Source organism: Scyliorhinus torazame, chromosome 18 (assembly GCF_047496885.1).
Source record: "Scyliorhinus torazame isolate Kashiwa2021f chromosome 18, sScyTor2.1, whole genome shotgun sequence".
Taxonomy (NCBI): Eukaryota; Metazoa; Chordata; class Chondrichthyes; order Carcharhiniformes; family Scyliorhinidae; genus Scyliorhinus; species Scyliorhinus torazame.
Genome location: NC_092724.1, coordinates 114,061,749 through 114,077,375, shown reverse-complemented (window position 1 = coordinate 114,077,375; position 15,627 = coordinate 114,061,749). Strand labels below are relative to the sequence as shown.

The following is a 15,627-nucleotide window of genomic DNA, read 5'->3' as shown; positions in this document are numbered from 1 at the left end:
AACTCAAGAGGTGAAGGCTGTTGTCCAATAGGACTCCTGATCTATCCTGTGTCAATAAGAACATCACATTGTGGAACTGTGTACCTACATATATACAAAGCGATGAGTTGGGAATAGGCTATTTCCCCTTGAGCCTGCTCTACCATGCAAGGTCATGGATGATCCGCTGCCAGCTTCAACTCCACATTCCGCCTACCCTCTATAATCTTTGATACATAGTGTTACATGCCAGCTGGGAATGATGAGAGTGCTTGTGGAAAATGTATCTTTGTTGTATCAACTATTTCTATTTCAAGTTAAATGTACCTTTTGAAGGATTATTTGCCTATTGATTAGTGTTCAATTTATGTTGGTTCTGATTATGTAAAAGTTACAAGAGTTTAAGAGTAATTTTGTTGGAAATTTACCAACCAGGGGTCATTTAGCAAATTTAGTTACTTTGCTTTGCGGTTTCCCTATGGGGATCGTACACCACACAATTCCACGGTGAAAATGTCCAATGAACATAGTGACCTGGATTTTGCAACAGGAATTATCGGGAGGCAAATAGTTCTCATTGCTCATTGCAATTATTCTTTTTTAAATTTTTCCAAGTAAGGGGCAATTAAGCGTGGCCAATCCATCTACCCGTCACATCTTTGGGTTGTGGAGTTGAGACCCACGCAGACACGGGACAATGTGCAAACTCCACAGGGACAGTGACCTGTGGAGCTGTCAGTGACAGCTGAGATCGAACCCGGGTCCTCACCGTCATGAGGCAGCAGTGATAACCACTGCGCCACTGTGCCGCTCCCTCATTGCTCATTGCAAATCGGATAGCTCCAGAATCTACACATCTGCATTTAAACACAGAAATCCAGAGTTGCTGCCGAATTTTCTTTACTTCTGCACAACATTTTGCTAAACCAGCACCTGTTAAATTTGGCATTAAAGCACATGAAAGGTGTGAACATAGAATCCCTACAGTGCAGGAGGCGACCTTTCGGGCCATCGAGTCTGCACCAACCCTTTGAAAGAGCACCCGACCTTGGCCCATTCCCCCATAACACCACCTAACCTGCACATGTTTGGACGGTGGGAGGAAACCGGAACACCCGGAGGAAACCTAGGCAGACACGGGGAGAAGGTGAAAACCATACAAATAGTCACCCAAGGCCAGAATTGACTCTGGGTCTTTGGTACTGTGAGGCAGCAGTGCTTACCACCGTGCCACCCATGTGAAGTTGTATTTATCATAGAATTTACAGTGCAGGAGGCCATTCAGCCCATCGAGTCTGCACCGGCTCTTGGAAAGAGCACCCCACCCAAGGTCAACACCGCCACCCTATTCCCCATAACCCAGTAACCCCACCCAACACTATGGGCAATTTTGGACACTAAGGGCAATTTATCATGGCCAATCCACCTAACCCGCACATCTTTGGACTGTGGGAGGAAACCGGAGCACCCGGAGGAAACCCACGCACACACGGGGAGGATGTGCAGACTCCGCACAGACAGTGACCCAAGCCAGAATCGAACCTGGGACCCTGGAACTGTGAAGCAATTGTGCTATCCACAAGGCTACCGTGCTGCCCCTATCTTCCAATTATGCACTGAACTCAGGAAAAAGTTAGAAGTGGCCCAAGCATTTAGGTTTAAATGTGCTTTTATTGCCATGATATGTCTTAATTACTACAAGACAACCTCGCCGAACCTGAAATTTGATATTTTAAAACATGAAGATTCATTCCCAAATAATTGAATTATTTGAGTTTTTTAAAAACTTTTTCTTTCTTTCTCTTATCCCATTTTACATTCCCTATCTTTATTTTACCTTTCGTACATGATTTTACATTGAATTATACTAATTTATGTTATATCAAGCAGTAGGATTTGTTGCAATCATTCAAGTAGCCCATTCAATTCAAAGTGAAACATTAAACTCAGACCATCCTCTCACTTTTTCTGGTCCACTGGACAAGCTAACTACAAACCAGGTTTCTGTTTTCAAAGCCCATCATCTTGTAAAGCTTTTTCATTCTCAGTGTGGCATCAATGAGTGTTAAGATAAATGGCATGAAGGAAGACAGACATCCTGGAATATTAAAACAATTCTCGACCATAACAAGCTTAGGTCTTGCCTTCGTTATTGCCTTGGGCAGCACAGTGCTAGTCACTCCCAAGCTGGTTGGAGTGCCTTTTTTATTTGTTTATGGGATATGAATATCAATGGCAAGGCCAACATTTGCAGCTCGTCCATAATTGTCCTCAAGATGGTGGTAGTGACCAGTCTTCTCAAATTGCTGCATTCCATGTGGTGTAGGTAGACCCACAGTGCTGTTAGGGAGGGAGGTTTGACCCAGCAAGAGTGAAGGAACAGCATTATAGTTCCAAGACTGGATGGTGCGCGACTTGGAGCAAATTGCAGGTGTTGACATTTCCACGTGCTGCCGCACTTGGTATTCTCGATGGTAGAGGTCTCAGGTTTGGAAGATGTTGCCAAAGGAGCCTAGATGTGTAGCTGCAGTGGTTCTTATAAATGGTGCACACTGCTGCTATTGTGCATCGGTGGAGAAGGAGTGGGTAAGGTGGCAAATAGGGTGCCAATCAAACAGGCTGCTTTGTCTATCTTCAAGGGTGTGGCAGGAGCTACATTCCTCCAGGCAAGTAGAGAGCATTCCATCACACTCCTGATTTATATCTTTGGGGAGTCAGGAGGTCAGAAACTTGCTGTAGAATTCCCAGCATCTTGTAGTCACAGTATTAATATGGCTGGTCCAGTTAAGTTTCTGAATGGTGACTCCCCCAGAATACTGATAGTAGGGGATTGAGTGATGGTAAACCCAGCCAACGTGAAGGGAAGAAGGCTGGACTCTCCTTGTTGGAGATGATTATTGCGTAGTGCTTGGGTGGTGTCAGGATAGCAGGAAACTGGGATTGAAATCTACCTACAACGTCAGCAGCTAACCACAGACATATCAGGTGGCAGGGTAGCACAATGGTTAGCACTGTTGCTTCACAGCACTAGGGACATAGGTTTGATTCCTGGCTTGTGTCACTTTCCTCCAGGTGCTCCGGTTTCTTCTCACAGGTTTCATGCTGTTAGGTGAATTGGACATTCCAAATTTTCCCTCAGTGTACCCGAACAGGCACTGGAGTGTGGCGACTAGGGGCTTTTCACAGTAAATTCATTGCAGTGTTAATGTAAGCCCACTTGTGACACTAATAAAGATTATTATTATTGAAATGTTTAAAGGGCAGTTTAAAAAAATACAAAAGGTATTGATCAGAAATGGCTGCCTCAAGACACCCGACGTCTGATACTGTAAATTGAACGTTTCTACACAAATTACACCGCAGACCTGTTGCATGGAATTTCACATCTGGGGGTGTCAGGGTTCACTTCAAAGAAGGGCTCTATTTAAAGGAAGGTATTAAAATGCAGGTGCTGAACATTGATAAGCTGGAGCTTTAAAAGTCAATGGAACCAGCTAGATACTCATCTGACAATCAAAACTCTTTGTGGAGGATGAAATCACCCCATCTCTTACTGATTTCTTTTACTGCATCAAAAGATTTGAACATGAAAAGACTTTTAAAAAGGGATTAGAATGAAGGCAAATTACTGCGGATGCTGGAATCTGAAACAAAAACAGAAAATGGTGGACAATTTCAGCAAAAATAGGATTATTTGGTCTGCAACAATGACTGCAAGGCATGATAACTGCATTTCTCTCTGGGAATATACAGACAAGAGTGTTAAAAACTAAGGAGGAGGAGAAAGAAACAAAGTCATCTAAAAACATCACTGTAAGAGGGCAGAAAAGATTTGTCTCTCCTGAAGCTAAAAGCTAAAGAACGTTTTCAAAAAAGTGCAGACCTGAACCAAGTCAACTCCAGAATTTTAGAGGAAACCAACCAACTGCAAATTGGGTGGCACAGTGGTTAGCACTGCTGCCTCACAGCACCAGGGACCCGGGTCCAATTCCAGCCTCAGGTGACTGTATGGAGTTTGCACTTTCTCCCCGTGTGGGTGGGTTTCCTCCGGGTGCTCCGGTTTCCTCCCACAGTCCAAAGATGTGCATGTTAGATGGATCGGCCATGCTAAATTACCCCTTAGCGTACAAAGATCGACAGGATGTGGGCCTGGGTAGGGTGCTTTTTCAGAGGGTCTGTGCAGACTCGATGGACCAAATGATATCCTTCTGCACTGTCGGAATTCTATGGTTTAAATGGGCACAACGTTCAACAATTTATGCCTCAAAAGACAAGCAAAGGACTTAACAGTATTGTCTTTTAACTTTACGTTGGTGTGTGTGTGCGTGCTATTTTATTCCCTCAGGCTTAATAATTAGTTAAGTTATTCTTTGTCTCAGGAAAACATGGTTTAATTGGCTCCTTGTTAACAAATTAATAATTTTGGATTGGAAAATTTACAGGGAAGTTTATAAATCTTTGTTGCAACCAACCAAGGGGGCTGAATAGAAGGGGAGCTAGGTTACTCCGCCTCACCCGGTCGTTACAGGACCGTGAATGTTATTTGCTACTTACATGCCCCATCTAGATGTTGTCCAGGTCTTGCTGCATGCAGGCATGTGCTGCTTCATTATCCGAGGAGCTCGGAATGTACGAACAGCAGTGAACATCCTCTTTCTGACCTTACAACAGAGGTGGCATCGCCCTCTATGAAGCAACTGAAGATAGCTGAGCTAGGTCACCACCCTGAGGAACTCCTGCAGCGATGTCCTAGGGCTGAAATGATTGGCCTCCTACATCACACCATTTTCCTTCATGTTAGGTACGACTCCAACCAGTAAAGTTCTAATTTTAATACTTCTCCTTGATGTCACACTGTCAAATGCTGCCTTTAAGTCAAGTGAAAATACTCTGACCTCATCTTCAATTAACCTTTTCCCATGTTTGGAGCAAGGTTGTAATGAGACCTGGAGCTGAGTGGTCCTGGCCGAACAACTGGGCATCGATAAGCAAGTTACTGCTGTGGAAGTACCTCTTGATACCACAATCGACCACACCTTCTCTTACTTTACTGCGCATACTATTGGAACATTAATTGATCAGATTGGACTTGTTCTGTTTTTTGAAGACTGGACATACCCAAGCTATTTTACACATTGCCAGATAGATGCTGATATTGTAGCTGCATTAGAACAACTTGGCTAGGTTTGCACAGATTCTGGAGCACAAAACTTCCATATTAGAGCCAGGTTGTTATCAGAGCCTATAGTCTTGCTGAATCCAACACCTTAAGCTGTTGCTTGATATCACATGGAGTGAATCGAATTGACTGAGGACCGACCTCTCAGATACTGTGGACCTTTAGGTTGTGGGGGGGTGAGACCTACACAGACATGTAGAATGTGCCAACACCACGAGACACTGACCTGGGGCCGGGATCGACCCCGGACCCTCAGCTCGTGAGGCTGCAGTGCTAACCACTTTACCACCAAATTTTTAGGTTTACCTAATGCTGCTTCTGGCATGTTTGCCTGCATTCCTCATTGAATCGGGGTTGGTCCCTGGTTTGGTGGTAATGAGGAATATGCTGGGCCAGGAGTTACAATTCTGCTGCTGCTCATGTCGAACAATGCCCCAAGGATGCCCAATTTTGAGCTGTTCTGAATTTACCACATTTAGCACAATGGCAGTGACATACATCATGATGGAGGATGCCCTCAAATGTGAAGTCAGGATTTCATCTCTACAAGGACTGCACGCTGGTCCCGCCTACCAATACTATAACGGACAGTCACAAATATGGCAGGTAGATTTCGGAGGATGAGTCAAGAAGGGTTCCCTCACTACCTGTCATTGGCCCATTCCGGGAGATGTCCTTCAGGTCTTGACCAGCTTAGCAAGAGGTTTTACGACATCAGGTTAAAGTCCAACAGGTTTATTTGGAATCACTAACTTTCAAAGCATAGCTCCTTCATGATTCCAAATAAACCTGTTTGACTTCAACCTGGTGTTGTAAGACTTCTTACTGTGCCCACCCCAGTCCAACGACGGCATCTCCACATCATGGTTGACCAGCTCACTCAGTGGTGCTTCAAAGCCACTCTTACTGATGAACATTGAAGACCCCACCAAAAGTACCTTCTGTGCCTTGCTACCCCTCAGTGCTTCTTCCAAGTGCTCTCCAACATGAATGAGCAATGATTCATCAGCTGAGGCAGGGTAGTAGGTGGCAATCAACAGAAGGCTTCCTTGCCCATGTTTAACCTGAAACCATGGGTCTTCATGAGGTCCAGAGTCAACATTGAATACTTCCAGGGTTAATGTTCAAGCCACATTCCCTTCTCCCCCCTACCAACTTTGTTATGAGATATTATTGGATCCGTAGTAAATGGATTACAGCCTTGTAGATCACTGCCACCTACTGAATATTCATCTGTGACAACCATTCAAGGATTGAACACTAATTAATAGAATTACTCTTCGGCAAATCAAATATGCATGATACCAAGACAGGTGGTATGATTTTAAACTGATGTCTCAATAAGATTATAATAAACATGCATTACCTTAGGACTACCTAATCGCACTGGGGTTTGCAAGCAAAACATTTTTGGCTGTGTTTGCTGAAGCTATTAATTCAAGAGTAAACAAACTCTCTTTTTCTGCAGCTTGTTACATTCTAAGCAGCATAATTTCATAAAAAGATAATCATCCGGTTGTGGTACGCCAAACCTTAAATAAATATAAAACAATGCAAATAATTACATGGGAGTAAGAACTGTCCAGAATACAGTTGGCTATAATTTGTCCTGTGTAAATACAATCTAACCAGCACAAAAAATGTTATTTTCATACCAGTGCCTTAATGCAATAGGTGAAAAGATAATCCATCTTCCATTTCAGACATTTCCCTTACCCAAGAAAACATTAATTCAAGTAGCCAATTAAGATATTTACACCTAATTTCCTTTCACAGAAAATTCACAAATCATTAGACCATTGATGCATTCTTTTTATGTCCTGCACATTTATCACAAAAAAAAAATCACTTAAACAACAATTTACTCAATTTTCCAGAACACTGATGCACTTGCTTTAATGCAAACGCATCAAAAAAGATTTCAAAGAGGATTTGTCTTGAATCTTACAAATACAGATCAATTTTCTCATTATTCATGCTCCACACAAATACTTAGCAGAAGCTCTCCACAAATACCGTGTTTAATTCTGAGTGCCTATGTAGCCTTTTGGCACCAATTACACAGATGCTGGAAAACCGGGCATTCAGAAGTGATGTGGGAAATGAAAGGGCCGTCCTGCCATGATTCATTTGTTAACAGTGCAATATTTAATCCAGCTACCAAACTCCAATGCTTCCAAACCAGAAACTCTGGAAAAATTGGTTTTAGAAAAGAAAATGTTATTGCTATGATGCCTGGGAGTTGAGCCAGGACAGAAGGCTGCAGTTGAAGTTCCCATTTTGCTGCTGTCTAACCCCATTTCCTTGGCAGCATATTGCACTGGAACAGGAACAATATACTCAGTTATTCCCTTTGCCTGACTTGAAAAAAGAGTATCCATTGATAAAGCAGTGTTATCATATTCTCAGGACATCTCAAAGTACTTCACAACACTTGAATTTATTTTTCAAGTGTAACCACCGTGTCAGTAAATGTCAATTTTGCACGTGCAAATACTACAAGCAGCAAAGGACATGAATGATTTGTTAATTTGTTTCTGGCCATGTTGCTGAGTGAAGAAAGTTGGCCAGGACATTAGGAGAATTCTTCTTCAAGCAGTGCCAAGGGATACTTTTCATGCACCTGAATGGCAGGCAGGATCTCAGTTTAATCTCTCATTCAAAAGACAACAGAAAGACAAAGTGATGTTATTTCAAGCTGTACGATTGGCAACACGTCCAGAGAGCAAATAAAATTCAAACAGGGGAAAAACGAGAGGGGGATCAGGGGTAGAGACAAAAATCACAAAGTGGCAATGCAAGTTTAAAAAGGCCATTAAAAAAAAACCAAGGGAAGCACTTGAGGCTAATCTCTTGAGGGAGAGAATTGAAAAGCAGAGAAGTCTACTGTATTAGACTTATACAGTACCTTGGTTAGACCACAGCATACTCTGAGGAGCACTGGACTCCATGCTCTAAAAGGATTTAGAGGCAGTGGAGAAAGTGCAAAAAGGACTTACAAGAATTTTATAAGAATCATAGAATTTTACAGCACAGAATGAGGCTATTCAGCCCATTGTGTCTGCACCGGCAGAACTTCAAGATTATATGTATTAGGCAAGATTGATTAGGTAAGATTCTCCAGAAAACTGTAGATTAGGGATAACCCAATTGAGATATTTAGGATTATGAAAATGTTCTGGTAGCATCGATGCAGAGAAAATATTTCCACTTTATGATGGAGACCAGAACTAGGGACCATTAATAGGAGTCATTAATAAATCAAATAAGGAATTCCAGAGAAACCTCTTTATCCAGAGTACTACCATAAAGAGAATTTCAAGTACCCAAGATGTATTTAAGGGAAAGATAAATAAATTCATGAGGGACAAAGGAATACACAATACATTTCTGAAGTTAGATGAAGTGTGGGATGAGGCTTCTGTGGATCATAGGTATCTGCGTTGAGCTGATTGGCCTGATTCTGTGATCAGAAACAAAGCGACCAATTTTGACCCAAATTAAATTAGCAATTGTAAGTTGCGAAGTTTTAAATCTTGCCTTTGTTTACACATACCCCAATCTTTCTTCCATTTGAGGGGAAACACTCGCCTCCTTAAGTCTTTTACAAGGCAGGCGAGAGATTTGTAGATTAAATACTAAAGGTTTATTTTTCTTTTAAAGATATTTTAGGAGGTAGCCCAAAATGGTGTTTCATACTGTGTGTCCTGCCTCTCCACCATGGCAGTCGGATGGCAGTATTAGATGAGCTCAAGATTCTCTGGTAAGGTGATGAATGCAGTCAATAGCAAGAAAATGTACTTCCTCTTAATGTTTGCCTCGGTGACTTTCATTCCGCCAACTGCTTCTGACCAACTCTGCTGATATTAAATGTTTCTGGTCTAACATTTTGCCCTCTTTTACAACCTCACTGCAGGCCTAACTAATCTTTCCTGCAGCTTGGAGCAGCACGTTCTGCTGCACTGTTTCTCACCTTCCCTTGAAAATCACCTCACTACTTAAATGAGTAATTTAATGTTTCACTTTCAGATAAAAGGAAATGGTTGAAACAAAATTGGATTACACAGCCTGTAATTCATCTTAAATTTCCAGCACCGAAGCTGAACTTTTATTTTCGGTCATGAACCACACCATAATGTTTGTTGTCATGCCAAAGCCAAGTTATAGCAGCTAGCTGTTTTTGGCAAATCTGTTGTGGGAGCTTTCTCATTATTCCATAGACACCATCAAATCTGGAGAGCTCATTTTGTGTCGAGCTTTATTATTGCCTACTATCGCCTGAAAGCTTTCAGTCTGCGTTTTTCTGTGACATACTTAATTGCGAAGAAAATCTTATATAAAATTAATCATTAGGCAGCTGGACATCACAAAAGTGAGTAACTAAACGATAGCCAATTAGAAACCAAACTATTTCATACACATTGACTCACAAAAGCTCTCCTTAATCATCGTCTAGACATCCAAGTACTGTACAGGTCATCAGAAATACCAAGTCAGCTGCATATTCCAGCATATACAGGAATTAACAAATTGCTTTTGGGCTCTAAACTGAGTACCTTTGCTAACACCTTCAAAATTTTAAAAAATATTAAAAATTCAGATAATGCATACATCGAGACAGAATATACCAACTGGAACTCATCCACCTTGCTTCCCATGACTTAGCATTCATTTTCTTTGCCTCCATTCAGGTTTTCGTGAACCACTTCCTGCTGGCAAGGTCAGACAGACAACAACCACTCACCTCTGCCAATGAACTACTTTCTGCGTCAGAGAGATGACTTATTCTTCAAATGTTCTCATTTCCTTTATCTAGTTTCCAATTTGCATGACACAGTACATATAAAAATTGAAATATTATCACTCAAGATTTACCACATTAATACATCAAAAGGCTACCTACACCCTGGACCTCACCAATCAGCACAGTCTTACAATTTTGATTATTGTCACAAACATCATGCTTGCTTTATTACCTGCTCGTACATCCAATCACCAAATCCTCACTATATCAGTACAACATTGAAACTTCTGAATTAACTGTTCGCATGGCCTTTTGTGAGAGACTAATTTAGTGCAAATGGTGCATGGCCTTTTGAGAGAGACTAATTTAGTGCAAATGATGCTAGTTCTCCAACTTAATGTTAAAACTTATGCTATCAATATCTGGGTTGAAACAGCCTAAATCTATTTCAAGTTGTCTTCTAATAGTCATTACAGATGAGACTTTTAGCCCATCAATTTGGTCTGAAAGTGTGATAATGCACTGTCCTTCACTATCGCCCTTACATTAGCATCATTATGATTTAGTGGCTGGTCTTCAGAGAGCACACTGTAATTAAATTTGGCTAAATCAGATGACATGGCTGACCTGGGAAAGCTTTCTGGAAAATAAAAACACTGAAAATGTTTTCTTCACCTCATATCACATATTCATTGCAAACCCCTTAGTAAATGTAACAGCAGTAAGCATTGGCATCCAGTTTGATATGTATCATAACAAGAAGTTAGGACACAAAATAAATCAGACCAGATTATCCCAAACACAGACACACACAAAAAAGGACTTCTCTATCCAGTTTAAGATGCATCATTCTATTTAGTTTCAAAGGACCATGTAGCCCTTTGTTCTATTAAGTGGTTAGGTGTGGATTGCCAGCATGAAAGAAAATCTTGATTTGAATTTTGATGTATTATAGAATAGAATCCTTACAGTGAAGGCGGCCATTCAACCCATCGAGTCTGCACCGACCCTTCAAATGAACACCACCCATGCCCACTCCCCCCTATCCCTGTAACCCCACAACCTGACCTGCACATCCCTGGACACCAAGGGGCAATTTATCATGGCCAATCTACCTAACATGCACATCTTTGGACTTCGAAACAGTATTTTTCGAGTGGCAGCAAGAAGGTCCAGACAATGGGTCACAATGCACTATTTCACTGCAAGCCATCGTATATTGCTTTAACCTACTGTTCTTAAAATATAAAGATTGAAAATTATAATTCAAACTGCTGAGATAATGAAAAGTAGAACAGTCAACCTGGGCCACACTCAGCATTTCTCGGGCAAGACTGGCACAGACAGACCTAATAGCTGTTTACTGATCCAGTCTGTCAGAAAAAGAGAATGCACAAAAGCCCCATTTTTGCCACTCCAAAAAATAAAAATTAAAACTATCTTCAGGACATTACCAGGATTGTGGTGTGGAATGAGGTATGGCATTTAGAACAGTATTAATAATGGTCAGCTGAAATCAAATAAATTATTGCAGAACCAATATTGGAGAAATGATTGCAGGCCTGGAAAATTCCCATGGGGAAGAAAATTTCTCCCCAAAATTAATTGGAAACAAACCACATAAACAGGAAGACTAAGAATAGCGCTGAGAGATTCCAATCAGCAGACCACATTCATCGGATATAGAGTTGAAAGAGGAGGAGAAAACTTTACTCAAAATGTAATTTGAGCTCCTTCAGTTCTGAGATTTTGTACACATTTCCTGGAAATCTTGATGAGTTCGATTTGACAAAACACTCAGTGAATCTGATTAACTGTATAAGAAGCATGGAAATACCATGCAATATTCTTCCTGACTAAATTTCACACGTCAGTTAGCCTTTACTGCACTATTTCTAAAAAAAATTAACTTGCTTTTTTTACTCATTCATGGGATATGGGCTCTCTGGTTCGGCTAACGTTTATTGCCCATCACTAATTGCACTTGAAAGGGTGTGGTGAACTACCTTCTTGAACTGTTGCAGCCTATGTGGTGTAGATACACCCACAATGCTGTTAGGAAGCATGTCCCAGTATTTTGACACAGGGACAGTGAAGGAGCAGTGATATAGTTCCAAGTCAGGATGGTGAGTGGCTTGGAGGTGAACTTGCAGGTGGTAGAGGGCAGGATTTGTAAGGTGCTGTCAAAGAAGCCTTGGTGAGTTGCTGCAGTGCATCCTGTAAAGGTACATACTGTTGTCACGGTGTGCCAGTGGTGGGGGGAGTGAATGTTTAAGGTGGTGGATGGGGTGCCAATCAAGCGAGCTTTGTCCTGGATGGTGTCACGGATCTCAAGTATTACTTCTGTGCTCATCCAGGCAAGAGGAGAGCATTCTATCATACTGCTCACTTGCCGTGTAGCTGGTGGACAGGCTTTGGGGGTTACTCTCCACAGAATTCCCAGCCTCTGTCCTGCTTTTGCAGCCACAGTATTATATGGCTGGTTCATTTTCTGGTCAATGTAATCTCCAGGGAGTTGATACAGCCCCTTTTATGACCTCAGAACATTTAACACAGCACAGCCAATTATGTATTTTCAAAGCAGACGCTGGAAAACTTCCAGCAGTTTTGAGGAAAGGTCACAGACCTAAATCATTAACTCTGGCTCTCTACAGATGCTGTCAGACCTGCTGAGTATTTCCGGCATTTTCCATATTTGAGTACATTTAAAGTACAGTTACTGTTATAACATGGGCAAATGCAGCAGAAATGTTGCATACAGCAAGGCCCAAAGTAAATAACCGTCCGCTAGAACACTGAAAAACACCCCTGCTTCCCTTTAGCAATGTTATGGGATCAATAAGTCAATACACTACTTAGAATCATAAAGTGGTGACAGCACAGGATGCTGTCATTTGGCCCATTGTCTCCCTGCCAGAACAGTCAGCTGTCTCACTCTCCTGCCATTTCCATACAGTTCTACATTTTTTTGTGTTTTCAATTCCCTTTTAAAAGTCCCGATTGAATCTACTGGTACCTCCGCCACACTCTCAGAAAGTACGCTGCAGACTAACCACTCATTGTGTAAGAATGTTCTTCCTCATGACACCTTGGTTCATTTGCCATTCACCTTAAATCATCGGGTTTTCAACCATTCCTAACACGGAACAGTTTCTCCTCATCATTAATAGTTTAGGCCCCTCATTAGTTCAAACAGCCCCATCAAATCTCCTCTCAACTTTCTCTAAGCAGAACAAACACAGATTCTCCAGTCCATCCAGATAACTGAAATCCTTCATCCCTGGAATAATTCTCATAAATCTTTTCTGTACCCTCTTTTAAGGCTTCTCATCCTTTCCAAAGTGCAGTGCACAGAAATGGACACAATACTCCAATTGAAGTTGAACAGTGATTTATAAAGGTTCAGCAGAACTTCCTTGCTTTTGTACTCCACATCCCTATTTATAAAGTCCAGCATCCTGTATGCCTTCAATGGCTTGCGCACATATAGCTCCTGATCCCTCTACTCCTTCACCCATTTAGAATTGCATCCTGGGAGTTTTTATTACCACTCTTTGTTCTTCCTTCCAAAATGTATCACTTCACATTTCTCTGTATTGAATTTCAACTGCCATGCGTTTCCCCCATTTCATCAGCCAATCTATCACTGTCCCACAATAATTCCAAGTTTTGTGTCATCTGGAGAGTATCTGACCCAAGCGGAATTACAGGCTCAAGTCAGTAGTTATGTCAAAACACTGTTAATCACATCAGGTGGTCAACAGAGCAGCAGATAAAGTAACAGAGTAGGGCAAACCAGGAGCCCAAAAAATCAACGCCAGGATTGGATAGGACTCCCAACTCTGGAAAGGAACCATTTGGGAATTGCAACTCCAACGGGGTTATCCTGCTCACCAAATGTATGGAACTCCAGCTTGTCATCACTAACACACTGTTCCACCAAAAAGACAAGTTCAAGACTTCCTGGAGACACCCACGATCAAAGCACTGGCACATGATTGACTATATCATCATCCGATTCAGAGATCAAAAGGATGCCCTCATTACGAAAGCAATGATCAGTGAAGATGACTGCTGGACAGACCACTAGCTTATCCACTCCTCTATGTTCTTCAAACCCCACCTGAAGCAGCAAAAGACGAAAAACAGCTCAGAAAAAAGATCAGTGTTGAGCGGCTTCAAGAGCCAAGCATGCTAGTGAACTTCCAACGATGTCTTCTCCAAAATCTTTCCATTCTAATGGAGTAGAGGAAAACTGGAAAGAGCTGAAGACAGCCATCATCGCAAGCTGAAACCATCAACTAAAAGACCAGGAATCACCAAGACTGGTTCGACGAGAACAACCACCATCACCCAAGATTTAATTGACAAAAAAAAGAGGAAAATGCACCACGCCTGGCAAAATGACACAACCAGCAAGGCAAAGAGAAGAGCTCAATCAGCCAAGGCGGGCGGTACAAAAGAAGAACTTGGAAAATCAAGAACCAATGGTGGACTGAAAAAGCCGAGTGGCAACTCCTCGTTGACAAGCAGGACACCCAGGGCTTCTTCAGTATCACAAGGCAATATATGGACCCTTTTGAGAGACAAGAAAATATCAGCCATCAATGGAGAGAACATGTCAAAGAACTCCTAAATTGTGATACAATCATAGATGAGGATGTGTTCGAGGAAATCCCCCAACTCCCGTTCAAAGATAATTCTGGACTTCTACGAAGCATGGACAAAGTAGAAGCCACCACTAAAGACATGAAGAACGGAAAGCTGCAGCAGTAAATGGGATTCCAGCAGAGATTTTCAAACTTGGAAGAGGTCACCTGTCATTTCCATCATCAGGTGTTCCTGAAAATTTGGACAGAGAAGAAATTCCTGCTGAGCTTAGGGGTGCAGTCATCTCCACCATCTTCAAGAAAGGAGTTGAAGTGGACTGTGGGAACTACCAAGGAATCTCCTTGTTCAGGAAGATCATCCGAATCCTCGCTAACCACCTTCTTCCAGCCTCTAAAGAAATCCTTCCGGAAAGCTGTATAGCTACCAACCAGACCATTACACAGCAGACATGATTTTCACTGCTCGACAACTTCAAGAGAAATGTTTGGAGCAACATCAACCACTCCATATGGCCTTTATCGATCTGATCAATGCTTTGGACTCAGTCAATCGGGAAGTGCAATGGAAGACCCTGTCAAAAGCCGGCTGTCCAGAGAAATTCATCAATATCCTCCGGCTCCTCCACGACAAAATGTCAGCAACAATCCTCACTGATGGAAATAAGACAGAAACCTTTGGGATCAAGACTGGACTCAAGCAGGGATGTGTCATCGCCCCCACCTTTTTCACCATCTTCACTGCCACCATCCTTCACGTTGTCAAGAACAAGCTTCCCAGTGGAGTGGACTTCATGGAGATGGAAAACTTTTCAACCTCAACCAGTTGAAATCCAAGAAGAAAACAACCATAACATCGCTTGTGGAACTTCAGAATGTGGATGACATCGCCATCACCACTCCCTCTGTAGAAAATATCCAAGGCATGCTTGTTGCCTTCACGGAAGCATATTGAAGAATCGATCTCGGCCTCAACTTTAAGGACTCTCAAATTCTTTGCCAATCCACCCCAGGGCAAGATACGGTCTCTCTCTCCAGCAAGATAAATGAAGAAACCCTACCAATGCAGAGCATTTCATCTGCCTGGGGAGCCACCTCTCATCTAAGGCTGACATCAA

General features: G+C 42.0%; 1 protein-coding gene across 2 annotated transcripts in view; it reads right to left on the bottom strand.

Annotated features, from left to right (window-relative positions):
• cox10 (cytochrome c oxidase assembly factor heme A:farnesyltransferase COX10) overlaps positions 1-15,627 on the bottom strand; it is a 169,143-nt gene that overhangs the window by 150,710 nt on the left and 2,806 nt on the right. The window lies entirely within an intron of this gene.